Here is a 15885-nt window from a genome sequence, read left to right as displayed (position 1 = left end):
CTGGACTACCAGTGGGCCAGGAAGTTGGGCCCGTTCCAGTAGGATGTGAGACCAGCCCAGGCATTCCTGAGTCCTAGTCATGTCTTCGCTGACCCCTAGTGACCTGGGACACTGCTCCCCATTGGTCCTGACCTAATCACCTTCAAGTCTGCCTGATAGCAGAGTCTCATTTCTCTACCATTTCCACTTTTTTTTTTTTTTTTTGAGACAGAGTCTCACTCTGTCACCCAGGCTAGAGTGCAGTGGCACTGTCTTGGCTCACTGCAACTTCCACCTCCTGAGTTCAAGTGATTCTCATGCCTCAACCTCCCGACATAGCTGAGATTACGCATGCACTACCATGCTCAGCTAAGTTTTGTACTTTTAGTAGAGATAGGCTTTTGCCATGTTGGCCAGGCTGGTCGGTCTCGAACTCCTTATCTCAAGCAATCTGCCCCCCCTCGGGGTCCCAAAGTGCCAGGATTACAGGGGTGAGCCACCACATCCAGTACCATTTCTGCTTTCTCTGTAGGTATGCTTCGTGTTTCCAGTAATCAAAGGAGTATGAAAACAGCAGTGAACGGAGGCACGGGTGATTGGGAGTACACTCATTTACCTTGGTCTGTACATTAGTTGAGAAGAGTTGGCTGCCTATGAAACAGCATGTGGCAGTCTCCATCATTTGTATTCTTTTGAGGTTGCCCAGAAGGAGAAGTCACCGTTAGCTGGTCAAGGGAGGATTCCACCTCTAGAGAAGGTCTCTTGCACAGGTGGCTTTGAAGGTGCCTCCTGCTTGTGATTTGGGGCACTCTTCCAACTGCCAGAGAAGGCAAACACATTTCTCTTTAAGAAGGAGGCTTCATCTAGAACAGGGATGTCCAATCTTTTGGCTTCCCTGTGCCGCCTTGAAAAAAGAAGAATTGTGTTTGATCACACACATAAAATACACTAACACTAAAGATGGCTGATGAATGAGCTAAAAAAGGAATCTCAAAAAAAAAAAAAAATCTCGTAATGTTTTTAAAAGGTTTATGAATTTGTGTTGGGCCACAAAGTCGTCCTGGGCTGCATGCAGCCCCTGGGCCACAGGTTGGACAAACCTGAATAGAAGCACGCTTTGCTGGAAGCTTCTCCATTATTGAGAGTCCCAAGAAACAGGACTACAGGAGGCTGGTGTTCTTGACCAGGTCATCTGGACAGCCACAGTTTCACCAACGTGGGCCTGGAAAGAGAACTACACCGTCATGATGCAGCTCTGTCTGTGGAAGATAATGACTCACCTACCAAATAATTCAGAAGGTTAAAATCTGAAGTTCAACTGCAATGTTTAAGCCCTCCTTTCAAAACAGCACCCCAGAATCTTTGCACTTCAATATGTGGTCCAGGTGAAAAGGAAGGGCAGGAAACCTCACATGACTCAAGGTGAACCTCTTTCAATCACAGGCATAAATACTGGTGCTTTGACACTGTGGTTCCTGGGTCAACGTGATGCTATTGTGACTTGTTCATGATTTTTTAGTTGACATAGTATAATTGTATGCATGGGAAACAATGTGATATTTATATACGTTTAAACAATGTGTAATAATGAAATAATAGTAATTAGCATATCTATCACCTCAAAATTTATTATTTCTTTGTGTTGGGAACTTTCAAAATCCTTTTTTCTAGCTATTTAAAAACACACAACAAATCACTGCTGGCTATAGTCACCCTGCAGTGCTAAAGAACATTAGAATTTATTCCTCCTATCTAGTCGTGATTTTTGTATCCCTTACAAATCCCTCCCTATCACCCCTTCCCCCTACCTTTCCCAGCCTGTAGTAACCACTATTCTACTGTCTATTTCTGTAAGAGCAACTTTGTAAGCCGATACACATGAGTGAGAACATACAGTATTTTTCCTTCTATGTCTGGCATCTTCCACTTCGCATAACATCTTCCACTTCACATAATGTCTTCTAGGCTTATCCATGTGACCGTGAATGACAGGAATTCATTCTTTTTATGGCTGAATAGTATTCCACTGTGTATGTATACCACATTTTCTCTAGTCATTCATTCATTATAGACATTTAGGTTGATTTAGTATCTTGACTATTGTGAATAGTGCTGCAGTAAATATGGAAATGCAAATACCTCTTTGACATACTGATTTCCCTTGCTTCACGTCCCAGCAGTGGGATTTCTGGATTATATAGAAGTTCCATATTTAGTTTTTTGAGGAAACACAATACTGTTTTTCATAAGACTTCACTAATCAGCATTCTCATCAATGGTGCACAAGGCTTCCGCTTTACATCCTTGCCAGCATTTGTTATTGTTTGACTTTTTTATAATAGCCATTCTAACTGGGGTGAAATTATATCTCTTTATGATTTTGATTTGCATTTTCCTGAAGATTAGCAATGTTGAGTGTTTTTAAAATATACTTTTTTGGCCATTTTTGTGTCTTCTTTTTAGAGATTCTTGATTATTTGCCCATTTTAAATTGGATTATTTGGATTTTGCTCTTAAGTTATTTGAATTTCATGAATATTCTAGATGTCAATCCTTTGTTGGATGAATAGCTTGCAAATAATTTTTCTCATTCTGCAGGTTATCTTTTCATTCTATTCATTATTTGCCGTGCAGAAGATTTTTAATTTTATATAATCCCATTTTTTAATGTTTTGCTTTTATTGTCTGTGCTATTGAGGTCTTTTCCATGAAATATTTGCCCAGACCAGTGTTCAGTGTCTTGTGTGTTACCTATGTTTTCTTCTAGTAGTTTTATAGTTTTGGGTCTTTCATTTAAGTCTTTTATCCATTTTGAGTTAATTTTTATATATGGTGAGAGCTAGTGGCTTATTTTCATTCTTTTGCATATTGATATCCAATATTCTCAGTACCACTTATTGAAGGTACTGTTCTTTCACCCAGTGTGTCTTGTTGGAATATTTGTTGAAAATCTGTTGGCTGTAAATGTGTGAATTTATTTCTCGGTGCTCTATTTTGTTCAATTGGTCTGTGTGTCTGCTTTTATGCCAGTATCATGCTGTTTTGGGTGCTATAACTTGTGTGTCTGTTTTTATGCCAGTATCATGCTGTTTGGGGTGCTATAATTTGTAATATATTTTGAAGTCGTGTAGTGTGATGCCTCCAGCTCTGACCTTTACTCTGATCTTTATTATTTCTTTTCTTCTGCTAATTTTGGGTTTAGTTTCTTCTTGCTTTTCTAGTTCCTTGAGGTGTACGATTAGGTTGTATATCTAAAATCTTTACTTTTTGATGTAGCCATTTATTGCTATAAACTTTGCTCTAAATACTGCTGTTGCTGTATTTCGTAGGTTTTGGTATGTTTTGTTTCTATTTCCATTTGTTTCAGAAAACTTTTAAATTTTCTTAATTTCTTCATTGCTCAGAAATGCTTTAGCTCGTCAGGGTCTTTGTGATTCCAGATAAATTTTAGAATTCTTTTTCTATTTATGTGAAGCATGTCATTGGTATTTGGACAAGGATTGCACTGAATCTGTAGATTACTTTGGATAGTACAATCTTTTTAACAATATTAATTTTTAATACACAAACATGAGATCTCCTTCTGTTTTTGTGTACTCATCAATTTCTTTCACCAGCAACTCTTTCATAGTTATTATTTTAAAGATCTTCCACTTCCTTGGTTAAATTTATTCCTAGATATCTTTTTTGTAGCTATTGTAAATTAGATTGCTTTCATGACTTATTTGTGGGAAGTTTATTATTGGTATATAGAAATGCTACTAAGTTTTGCGTGTTGATTTTGCGTCCTGCAACTTTACCAAATTTGTTTATTAGTTCTAAGAGTTTCTTGATGGAATCTTTAAGTTCTTTCTATATGTCAGATCATGCCATCTGCAAAGAGAAACAATTTGGCTTCCTCCTTTTCAATCTGGATGACCTTAATTTCTTTCTCTTGTCAAATTGCTCTGGTCAGGAGCAATTTAATAACAGTGGTGAAAGTGGACATACTTGTATTGTTTCAGTTCTTAGACAAAAAGCTTTCAAAGCTTTCAGCTTTTTCCTTTTAAGCATGATGTTAGCTGTGGACTTGTCATATACGGTTTTTATCATGTCAAAGTATGTTCCTTTTGAATCTAGTTTACTGAGAGTTTTTATTACGAAGAATGTTGAATGATATCAAATCCTTTTTCTGCATCAATTAAGATGATCATATAATTTTTGCCCTTCATTCTGTTAATGTGATGTAGCACATGTATTGATTTGCATATGTTGAACCATCCTTACATTGCTGGGATAACTCCTTGATCATGGTTTATTATCTTTTTGATGTGTTGTTGAATTCACTTTCCTGGTATTTTGTTGAGAGTTTTTCTATCTACGTTCATCAGGAATATTGGCCTATAGTTTGTATGTGTGTTTGTCTTTGTGTGTTTTTTGTCTCAGGGTAATTCTGGCCTCACAGAATGAGTTTGGCAGAATTTTCTTCCCTTAAAATATTTAGAATAGTTAGAGAAGAATTGGTGTTAATTCTTCTTTAAAAGTTTGGTAATGTCCAATTGTGAAGCCATCGGGTACTTGGTTTTTCTTTGTTGGGAGACATTGTATTATTGATTCGATCTCATTACTTACTGTTGGTTTGTTCAGGCTTTCTGTTTCTTCTGGATTCAATCTTGATAGGCTGTATGTGTCCAAGAATTTACTCATTTCCTCTAGGTTTTCCAATTTGTTGGCATGTAGTTGTTTATAATAGTCTCTGATGAGCCTTTGTATTTCTGTGGTATTAGCTGCAATATCTGCTTTTTTGTTTCTGATTCTGTTTGGTTCTTTTCTCCTTTCTTCTTAGTCTAGCTAATGGTTTGTCAATTTTGTCTATTTAAAAAAAACTTTTTATTGTTTTGGTTATTTTGCATGTTTGAGACTTAATTTTGTTTGTTTCTATCCTGATATTCATTATTTCTTTTCTTATATTAATTTTGGGTTTAGTTTCTTCTTGCTTTTCTAGTTCCTTGAGGTGTACCATTAGGTTGTATACCTGAAATCTTTACTTTTTGATGTAGGCATTTATTGCTACAAACTTCTCTGTAAGTGCTGCTTTTGCTTTATCTCATAGGCTTTGGTATGTTTGTTTCTACTTTTATTTGTTTCAAACACTTTCAAATTTTCTTAATTTCTTCATTGACCCAATGGTTATTGAGGAGCATGTTGTTTCATTTCCATGTGTTCGCCCAGTTTAAAAAGTTCCTTTTGTTATTGATACCTAGTTTTATTCCATTGTGGTCTATAAAGATACTTGACATGGTTTTGATTCTTAAGAAAATGGTCGAGACTTATTTTGTGGCCTAACATATGATCTATTCTAGAGAATGTTCCATGTGCTGCTGAGAATGTATATTCTGTAGCTGTTGGATGAAATATCCTATAAGTGTCTGTGAGGTCCATTTGTTATACAGTGCAGCTTAAAGCTGATGTTTCTTTGTCAATTTTCTGTCTAGATGATCTGTTCAGTACTTAGAGTGAAGTGTTGAAATCCTGAACTATTATTGTATTGGAGCATATCTCTCCCTTTAGATCTGATAATATTTGCTATTTGTATCGGGGTGCTCTGGTGTTAGTTGCATATTTATTTACAATTGTTATATCCTCTTGCATGAATCCCTTCATTATATAATGCCCTTCTTTGTCTCTTTTTACAGTCTTTGACTTAAAATCTACTTTATCTAAGTACAGTTATACTTTGGAGATACTGAGGGTTCAGTTCCAGAACATTGCAATAAAGCGAATATCACAATCAAGCAATCAAACCAAAATTTTTCTTGATTTTCTGGTACATGAAAGGGTTATGTTTCCTCTATACTGTCATCTATTAAGTGTGTAATAGCATTATGTCTAAAAAACATTGTACATATCTTAATTAAAAATTACTTTATTGCTAAATACTGCTAACGCAAAGAAACAAAGATAGCACATGCTAATGGAAAAGTGGGGCCAATAGACTTGCTTAGTGCAAGGTTGCCACAAATCTTCAATTTTTAAAAAATTCAATATCTGCAAAGTACAATAAAGCAAAACACAATAAAACAAAATATGCCAGCACAGCGACTCCCACTTGCTTTAGGTTTCCATTTGTATGGACTGTCTTTTTTCTCCCTTATCTTTCACTTTATGCATATTTTCACAGGTGAAGTGTGAGTTTCTTGTAGTAGATAGTATATAGTTGGGTCTTTAAAAAAATCCATTTAGTCTATATTTTTTTAAATTGGATAATTTAATTTATTTACATTCATGTTTATTATCAATAAGTAAAAACTTATTTCTGTTGTTTTCTTAATTGGTTTTCTGGTTGTTTTGCATATCATTTGTTCCTTTCTTCTTCTCTTATTGTTTATCTTTGCGTTTGGTGGTTTTCTGTAGTGATAAGGTTTGGTCCTTGTTCTCATTTGTAAATCTGTTCTAACAGTGAGCTTTATACATTCATGTTTGTTTGTAATGGTAGCTATCATCCTTTCACTTTCAGATGTATGATTTCCTTAAGCATTTCTTGCAAAACATGTTTAGTGGTGATTATTTCTCTCTGTTTTTGCTTGTCTTGGAAATACTAATTTTTATTCATTCTGAAAATAGCTTTGCTGGATACAGCCTTCTTAGTTGAAAGAATTTGTTTGTTTCTTTTTATACTTTTAATATGCTAACCCAATCTCTCTTGACCTTTAAGGCTTCTGCTGATAAATCTGCTGATAGCCTAATGAGAACTCCTTTAAATGTGACTTGATGCTTTTTTCTTGTAGTTTTTAGAATTATCTCTTTGTATTTCACTTTTGGCAGTTTGACTATAATGTGCCATGGAAAGAAAATTTTTGGATTATATACGGAGAATTTTCACTTTTTTTGATCTGGTTGTTCATTTCTCTGCCAAGACTGGGGACTTTTTCAGATAGTAGTTTATTAAATATCTTTACTATAACTTTTTCTATCTCTTCTTCTTCAGAAGAATTTTGGCCATTTCCCAAAGTGTAAATATTTGTTTGCTTAATGGTGTCCCATAAGTCCCATTTTTTAAAAAGTTTGTTTACTTTTTTAATGTTATTTTTGTCTGATTGTGTCATTTCAAAAAGTTTGACTTCAAGTTCAAAAATTTCTTCTTTTACTTAATCTAGTCTGTTCTGAGTTTCCTTAACATTATTATTTTGAATTTGTTTTCAGGCATTTCATAGATGTTATTTTCTTTGGGGGTATCTTACTGGAGAATTATTGTGTTTCTTTTGCTACAGCTTTTTGTTTCTTGTTGCTTTTTCAAGTTTCTTGAGCCTCTATGTTGATATCAGCACATCTTGTGAAACATCCGCTTCTTTCAGTTTTATGGGGTAGCTTCCATAGGCAAAGACTTTTTCTTAGAGATGTGCTCTATAGCATCTGTTGGGTAGCATGGTTTGGCTTTCATTCTGAGTGGGCACATTATATAGTCTCTATGCAATTTCTTTGGCTATAATCAATGTGATTTCTTTGGCTATAATCAATGTCAGTGGTGTCTGTGAGTGTCTCAGTGGCCTAGAATGTAGGTATTTGTGGAGGCAAGACTTTGCTGGGGAAATGGGCAACCAGGTAGGCCAGTTCTCAGGCTCCAGATGAGTGCATGCCAAGTGTGATGGCTCCACTGATTGTGGGGGCAGGGCAGGATCATTGGCAGTGAGGGGCTCCCGTCAGGTGAGTTGTTGAACCCTGGGAAGTACATGCAGTATGTGATGGCTTTACCAGTTGAAGCGACAGAGTCAGCACTGGTGATGGGCACTGGGTGATCCATCCTCAGTCCCTGAGGAGCACGCACATTAGTTTCCTCAGTCTTGGGGGTGGTCTCCCTACTCTTCTTGACTACTTTGTTTTGGGAGTGGTAGTGAGGGGATACAGGATACTGTGTTGTCTCCAGTGCCAAAGTCACAGCTGTACTTCTGAATCTAACTGGGGTTGCATCATTATAGCCTGTTATGTGGGTTTGGTGAGAACAAGTCAGGCCCTCAGAAATGTAGAGATGAAGGAGCTGTTAGCTTCCTAGGGCAGGTTGCATTCAACAGTGGTTCTGTTCCAAAAATGGCATTGTGCTATAGCAGCTTGGATCCCAGGGGGTTGGGGGTGGCTCAGCGTTAGTTCATTCCCTGAAGTGATGCAGCTGTGTGGGCTCTAGGCAGCTCTCTACACTGAGCTCAGAGCCTGTGAGCACTGAGTGGCCTTCTTGGAGCTAGGATTGCAGGTGTCCATGGTGGTAGTTGAGAGTTCTGGGGATGTCCAAGTTACCTTTTCTAATCAGGGGGATTCACTCTTGGTTCTGTGCTGATCTTAGCTGAGGACTTCACTTCCCTGTCTATGATGCCATCCTGAGCTTCTGCCCTTCAAAGGGTTTTCATCACTTTCTTGCTGAATTCCAGTGTTCTCTCTCAAACACCACTCAAAATGTAGCTGCTTGTTTGTTATTTTGGTTCTTTTTTGTGGATACATGCGTGGTGGGCATCTCTTTTTAGCCATTTTGAAGACATAATCAGTGATGTGTTTGGTTTCGGGAGTCCCCAGGTCAGAGGGACGTCTTTTCAATGGCTAAAAACAGGCAGCATCTAATGCCAACTTTCATACCTGTCAAGAAAAGAGGAAAACCCAGATTGTTGAGGTCTGGAGTGTCCCTCTTTCCTTGCATAAATGGTACTCAGAAAGTCACAAAGTAAATAAATGACAACTCTGCTTGAAGTTGAAGAGAAAGGCTGAGGATGAGTTGAATATTTACTGCAACCTGGAGCCTCTAGTGAAGCCACTGGTCCTTCTGCCACCTTTTCCCCACACAACTTCATCGTTTAAATGTGACACTAACCTAAAAGGTCAACGTTTGCAGGTCTTCCTTGCCAGGACTCACACTCTGCTCTCTTACAACCCAGCATTTCTCAGGGGGCCTGCCAAGGAAAGATCTTGCCAGTCAGTAATCTGGCTGCATATTTGCAAGAAGATCAAACAAAATGCAATGTTTGAGATAGCTTTTCTCTTTCTGTGTAGTGTGCAGAGGCTGAAAGATCACCGTAGCTTACTGTGGTAAGAAAGAACATGTGTATATGAAGAAAATGCTTCTTGGGGAATTACATTTCAGGAGTAAGCAGGTCATTTGATACCTGGATTTTGGGCCTGTTGGCTAAGAATCCTGGCTGAGTTCACCACCTTGAAGCCACAATCTGGGTCACAAAACTGCATGCCTCATGAGCAAAGGGAGGGTGTATGTAGGCAGGCTGGATAAGTGTCGGGGTGGAGACAAACTATCTTTGTTTCTAGAATCTCAGAGAGCATCTTGGGAAGCAGAATTCTTTGTTGTCAGAAGTCAAAAAGCAAGTTCCAAGTTGACTATGACCTTTATGGTCTATTCAGAAAGGTCTGTCAGAGCTACACCATCCACCCTCTAGCTGGCTCATTCCTGTGCATGTGGAATATCTGTGCTGTGTCTGATCAGAATCACTCCCTCTTCGCTTTCTAACACATTTTCCAGGCAGGCAAGGATCCCAGATGAGAACAAGGATATCTGTGGACCTGGGGTATCTGTCTCTGCTAGAGACCTGACCGTGTCCTAGCAGTTCAGTCACAGGGGCCAAAAAGTTAGGGAGGCCATTTTTGGTTTCCGAGATAAATGCATTATCTAAAATGTTTGTGCACTGCCTTCTTGATCCACGTTTCAGGTCACCAAACTGAAAATACCTTGGCATGGATTAAGAGAGAATTGTAACCTAGAGTTAGCCTTTCAAAGGCTGTGACCTAGGTATCCAGCCGTAGCCATGTAATGGTTTGTAGAGAATGGCATGGAGCCTGTATTACTGAGGATTTTCCAGAGAAACAGTATATTGGCTCACATAGTTACGGAGGGAAGAAATTTTCCAGTCTGACGTCTGCAAGGCTGGAGACCCGGGGCAGCTACTCCAAATCAGGAGGCCTGAAAATCAGGTGACTGATGGTTTCAGCCCAGATCTGAGTTCAAAGACTCAAGAACCAGGAGTACAAGTGTCTGAGGGCAGAATAAGATAATTGTCTCAGTTCAGAGAGAGCAAATTCCCCTTTCCTCTGCCTTTTTGTTATATTTGCATTCTCAACAGATTGGACATAGATGCCATCTACATTGGTGAGGGTTGGTCTTCCTCACCTCAGTCCATGGATTTAAATCCTCATCTCTTCTCAAGCCCTGACAGATACACCCAGAAATAACATTTTACCAACTATCTTGAGTATTCATTAGCCCAGTCAAGTTGACAGAATTAACTGCCATAGAGCTCATTAAAAATAATTCAAAATATTTGTCTATAAAAGGGCAGATCAGCTTTTTAGAAGCATTGAAGTATTTATAAAATTCGAACTATTTTGCACCCACTGAATGCAAGCATTTTCCATTTTTTCCCCAGAATATTTGGCACAATGTAGACAACTTCTGAGCACTGGGGAACAAGCCTTCTCCTATCACTTGCCCTGAGGCATGTATCTTTTGCCCTGGTAAGTTTCATAACATTTTAATCCTTTCCCTTCCTCAATTGTGTGATGGTGACCACAATGCAACAGGAAAGTCCTCGTAAGAAAGACCCTTCAATATCTGGCTTGATGTCACCAAGATGTGCAAGAAAAAAAACAACACAAAGTCAAGTTGTCGTTCTGGAAAGGAGTGAGAGCTGTAGTGGGCAGCTGGAGAGCCGGGGCAGGTCAACCTCTTGTTGACACCATCCTGCCAAGGTGAGGATTTGTTGGTAATTCTCTCGTCCCAAAAGAAAGGACACACAGAAGCAATTGTTCTAGACCTGTGCTTTTTCTTCATGCAAAGAAAAGTGAGTTGTGACAGATCACCCTCACATAAGTGAAAATAAATGTGGTTTTTACAGTAACATTAACAAAAATTGAAAATAAAAAGGATCATTAGTCAAAATGCAGGTGACATTAAGTATCATACTCAATGATTGATGAAGCAAAAAATATTGCAAGAATCTATTTCACCACAACACAGGGCATTTATTTCTCTACTTGGAGAGTGCAGGGGGAATAATAGGAGTTTCCCTCAGACACTTACCTGTCTTTTGATGTTTACTGAATGTGTTTATTAAAACTCACATCACACTTTCAGTAGAAATCATTTTTTTTCTTCATTCACCTCAAGTGATCTCAGGCATGGAAATATGGAAAATGTTATATGAAGTTTTATGGAAATTGTTATATAAAGTTCCATACACAAATCACTGAATTATTTACTTTTTTGCAGCCTTTTCTGGAGACAAATGGAGTTTCCCAGCATGTGTGGCTCCTACAGGTCCCTGGAGGCCAGCTGGGCAGAAAACGTGGGAGAAGCCATGGAGAACCCACTGCTGGGCTGACTGGCTGCCAACATTCACTGCAGAACCAACATGATGTTTTCTGCCTAATTAGCAGTGATATAGAGAGTGACTGAGAGAAATGTGGGGGTCTCAGTGTCTAAGAAGGGGTCTCCCACTTCAATTGAATGGACCCCACTTTCCTCCTTAAATCTATGTGCTCCTATGTCCACTCCGGGTGTTCACTTTGCCTCTAAACAATTAACTCCAAAAAACTAAGTCATAAAATCCAATGCTTCATTTTTAAAATTGTGAGCATATTATGATGAGCATTTATTACACGGCTGTGCACACCAAAATGGAGGTGGGGATAAAAAATGTGGCTAAATGCAACCCCACCTCTGGAAATACTAAACCAGTATGTCCTAAATGATGTCCTATTTTAAATGATGTCCTATTTTAGTCTTAATTTAGTTTTAGCAACATGTTCTTTCTGTAGCAGACACTGGAAGGTCAGTGGTTTAGTGGCGGGATCTTTTCCTGGCCATCCACCCCTGGGATTCATGGGACTAGTTATGCACCAACAACTAACTGGACAGTTCCAGTGCTCCACTTCTCTGTGGGCCTCCATGGAACAGTACATGTCTACTTTGCAGAGGGCCTGTGGGACATCGCCAGGGCAGCTGATGGTTTCGCAGAGATAGGCCTGCTCCTAGTCCATGTGTATTAGTCTGTTTTCATGCTGCTGATACCCATTACTGGGTAATTTATACAGGAAAATGGGTTTAATGGACTTACAGTTCCACATGGCAGGGGAGGCCTCACAATTATGGCAGAAGGTGAAAGGCACATTTCACATGGTGGCAGACAAGAGAAGAAGAAAGCTTGTGCAGAGAAACTCCCCTTTTAAGACCATCAGATCTCATGAAACTTATGCACTAACATGAGAACAGCATGGGAAAGACCTGCCCCCATGAGTCCATTGCCTCCCACCAGGTTCCTCCCACAATACCTGAGAATTCAAGATGAGACACAGCTGAACCATATCATCATGGGAGGGGCAAGATCCTCTGCAGACTGGCTGGGCTTCCTAGTTAGCCTTAGCTTATCCCTGGAGACTCCAGAAGCAAAGAGGGCACCGATTCTGATGTCCTCGCAACTCCTGATTCCTTTTCGGTTTAGAAAGCGTATGAGGAGTGACATCTCCCTTTACTCAGTTTTGGTATCTGATGTAAGACTTAGCTATACCAAATTAGCTTCTCTTAGGGTGTTCTCACTTGCGAAATCTGCTGATGATAGACCTTTTATTGAGGAGCGTATGAGAGTCAAAAATTCTAAACGCTATGAGAAACCCAGGAGAGCATGGAGGAAAATAAGAGCAGTTACTATTTGCTGGTGACAAAGTTTGTCCCGGGAAAGAGAGTCGAGGCTTTGCCTATGTTGACTGAGGTTCAGATGCTTGGGAAGTCTAAAGAGGCTTCACAAGTTAATGGCCTTAGCGCTGAGAAGAATGGTTGAACAGGAGGATGAAGGACAGAGGAAACCGAGTGAGCAGAGCAGGAGACAGGAGCATCCTACCCTGAGTCAGGCCAGGCCCTTGGGCACCAGCTTTCCACTGAGCTTCCTAGGATGCTGGGGTGGCTTAGGAGGCAGAACCCTGCATTAGTCCAGCTCTAACAACAATGTTCTTGTGATAGGAATTCCTGAGTGTCCAAAAGACTTTGGAAGAGTGGATAAAATGTTTATATTAGAGCTCATGTCTTTCTTGCTAAAATTTTATTCTCTCAAAATCAAATTATTTTGTTACAGAAGGGGATTGAAATTTGGGGAAAAAATCAGCCAAATACACAGTGTATTTGGATGTTATCTTAAAACTCATATAAATTAAATCATTCTGCCAGGGACCTTTAATAATTATTGCAGCTCCAAAAAGACTGTTCCAGAGAAATGAGGAGTGTCTTTGTGCACATGGTAACATTGACGCAGGAGTTTTTGCTCCTTAGTTCAGCTAAAATCCTGGTTCTTGTCTCATGACCAGGAAAAATTAGGCCCACGGACACATTCAAAGGTGAGGAGGGGAGAATTTATTAAGCAAAATAAAAGCTCTCAACAAAAAGAGGGGACCTGCATGCAGGTTTTCCAGCTCACAAAATTGAACACCAGGTTGCCACACACAAGTTGAAGAGGCCGAGCTCCTCGCCAGCATAAGGCACGAATTCCCGGTGGCTCCACCTGCTCTGCCAGTGCACATGCTGGCATATGCCCAGGGAAGCCATAGGTAGTATCAGAGTAGGCAGCACTTGATTGGTTAAAAGGCATTATTCAGAAAGAATCAATTGGGAATGGGCAGGCAAACAGTAGCAGTTCTTCCTCTGGGTGGGGGGTTTCATCCGGGACCAGCAGTCAGGTCTTTCAGCCCTCAGGCTGTTTCAGGCTTAAAGGTGGGTCATGGGGAACTGTTCCCTGTCTGCCCAGGCATTTGTCTGCCTTCTGCCTCTACCAATATGGGCAATTCACTTCCTATTCCATCATTCATTGGTCCAACCTCTACCAATATGGGCAATTCACTTCCTATTCCATCATTCATTGGTCCACGTTCCTTTTAACCCAGAGTAAAACAAAGCGTAGCCTTTTATCAAGGAGACCTACATAAGATGCCCAGCATTTTTCACAGTGTGTTGTAATGAACATAAATACTCTGGACTCACAGATTCAATTGCCAAATAAATTTGGGAGGAGCATCCTATGAAAGTTCTGTCTTAGAGATTCATAGTGCAGGCCAGCATACTGAAGATACAAATCCCTGTAATATATAACTAAGTAATTTTGTGAATCTCCTCATTCCTCTAAATTCTTTGACAGTGGAACACTTGCTAATGTAAAACCTAGAAACTCCACAAAATGGTGTGTTTTAAAATTGCACCCTGGGTAATATCTTTTATTTTTAAACCTCCCCACTGAATGGGAAGGACTGTGTTTACATCAGTTATTGATAGCTTGGGCACATTTCTAAGTGTTAGAACTCTGACACGAAATGATCTCTAAAATCTTGTAATTCTTTCCTTGGGGTTTCCACAGCAGGAAATCTCTTGTTGATTCCAGCCAGGTGACTCCATGGGAGAGTTGTTCTTATCAATTCACTTTGACTTCTTATTTAGAGACATTTAAACCGTGTGACTATGTGCTTCCTTTATCATTCTACCATAAACCTATTATTAAATATACTGTGAGAGGTTTAACCCAACCAAGCCTTAACTGGAGCAGAGCTTTGATATTGAGCGAAACAACCAGTTTCATGGCTACCAGGCCACCTTAATGTAAATGAAAAATTTCAGCCGTCCATGAGGAGAAGGAACTACAACCATAGACTCACAACAAAAGCAGAAGGAAATTTGTATGTTGTTATTTGAAGATTGATGATAGTTTGGATTCAATTAGGAAAAGTTACACATTTCCGAAGTATCCTTAGCAGATATTTATAATACTTCATTAAGATTTTAAAAATAAATGTTTATGTGGTGCCATATCTTGATGTCTAAAATTTATTCTGCATGCTTTTAAACTTACAGTTGTCAACCTTAAATGGTAATCTGAGAAATCCACCAATGGGAGCTTAAACATTGAGTTATAATGTCTTGTCTAGAATCAATAGACATTATACAATCTCTGTGTGTGGGTCTGTCTTTCTTTTTTAAATAGCTACAGTGTTTTTTAACTTGGAATGATAGAAAGAGACAGCATTGCCCAATGAAGACATTGGGTTGAGGACCCCAAGTCTTCTGGTCATGGGGTTGCCCCCCAGGCCTGTTCCACAGTGGTAGGGTCTAACGTAGGGACAGCCCACCCACTTCCTGTTCACATGTCATCTCTCAAGGTGGCGCAGGAGGCAGGAGGCCTGGATTTGCTTCCCCGTTACCATTTACTAGTGATGTGATTTTATGCAGAAAGATCCTCTTTCTGAGTCTCATTTTCCCATTTATAAACTGTGGGTAGAAATACACTCTTTCTCCTGAAAGGTGGGGACAAAATCAAGTGATTTTGTGACTCTCTTGTCTCGCTCCATGAACTGTAATATTATTGAAGAAATTAGATGAAATATAGTAGACTGAAACTGTAAACAGTTGACAACTGGCTTAATATTTCAACTGTTGGAACACATAAATTCAGATGTACAGTTTGCTAAGCCATGCCTGCAAAGGTTCTGCTGCTGGAAGCCTCCTCCCATATTTCAAAAAGATGCTCTGCTTCCATTTAGTTCAGGTTTGTTTTATCTGAGTCAACAATGGCAGAAAAAGGTGAAATTGTGTCCCTTCAGCAGCTGAAAATTCTACCTGTCTATCCATTCCCATTATCAAGTCGCTATTTAATTAAGGAAACACTTTCAAAGTGGCGTATCTACAAAGCAACATGCTTTTACAGTGTAAAGTTTGAGTTCCTCCCTGACTGATTCTTTATGTTTGATTGATGTATATTGAATTGGAGTGTTCTGAAACCTGTAAGTCACTCATCAATCCTCTTTTTAGTTTCAAGGGCTGTAGCCTCAGAAAACTACGTCAACGTCTTCTGAATGGCCGTTGAGCTCAAAGTCATGCTCATTTGTTCAGGAAAACTTATTAACAAA

The sequence above is a fragment of the Mandrillus leucophaeus genome, unplaced genomic scaffold, assembly GCF_000951045.1.
Source record: "Mandrillus leucophaeus isolate KB7577 unplaced genomic scaffold, Mleu.le_1.0 Scaffold89, whole genome shotgun sequence".
Taxonomy (NCBI): Eukaryota; Metazoa; Chordata; class Mammalia; order Primates; family Cercopithecidae; genus Mandrillus; species Mandrillus leucophaeus.
Note: the sequence above shows the minus strand (reverse complement) of the source record.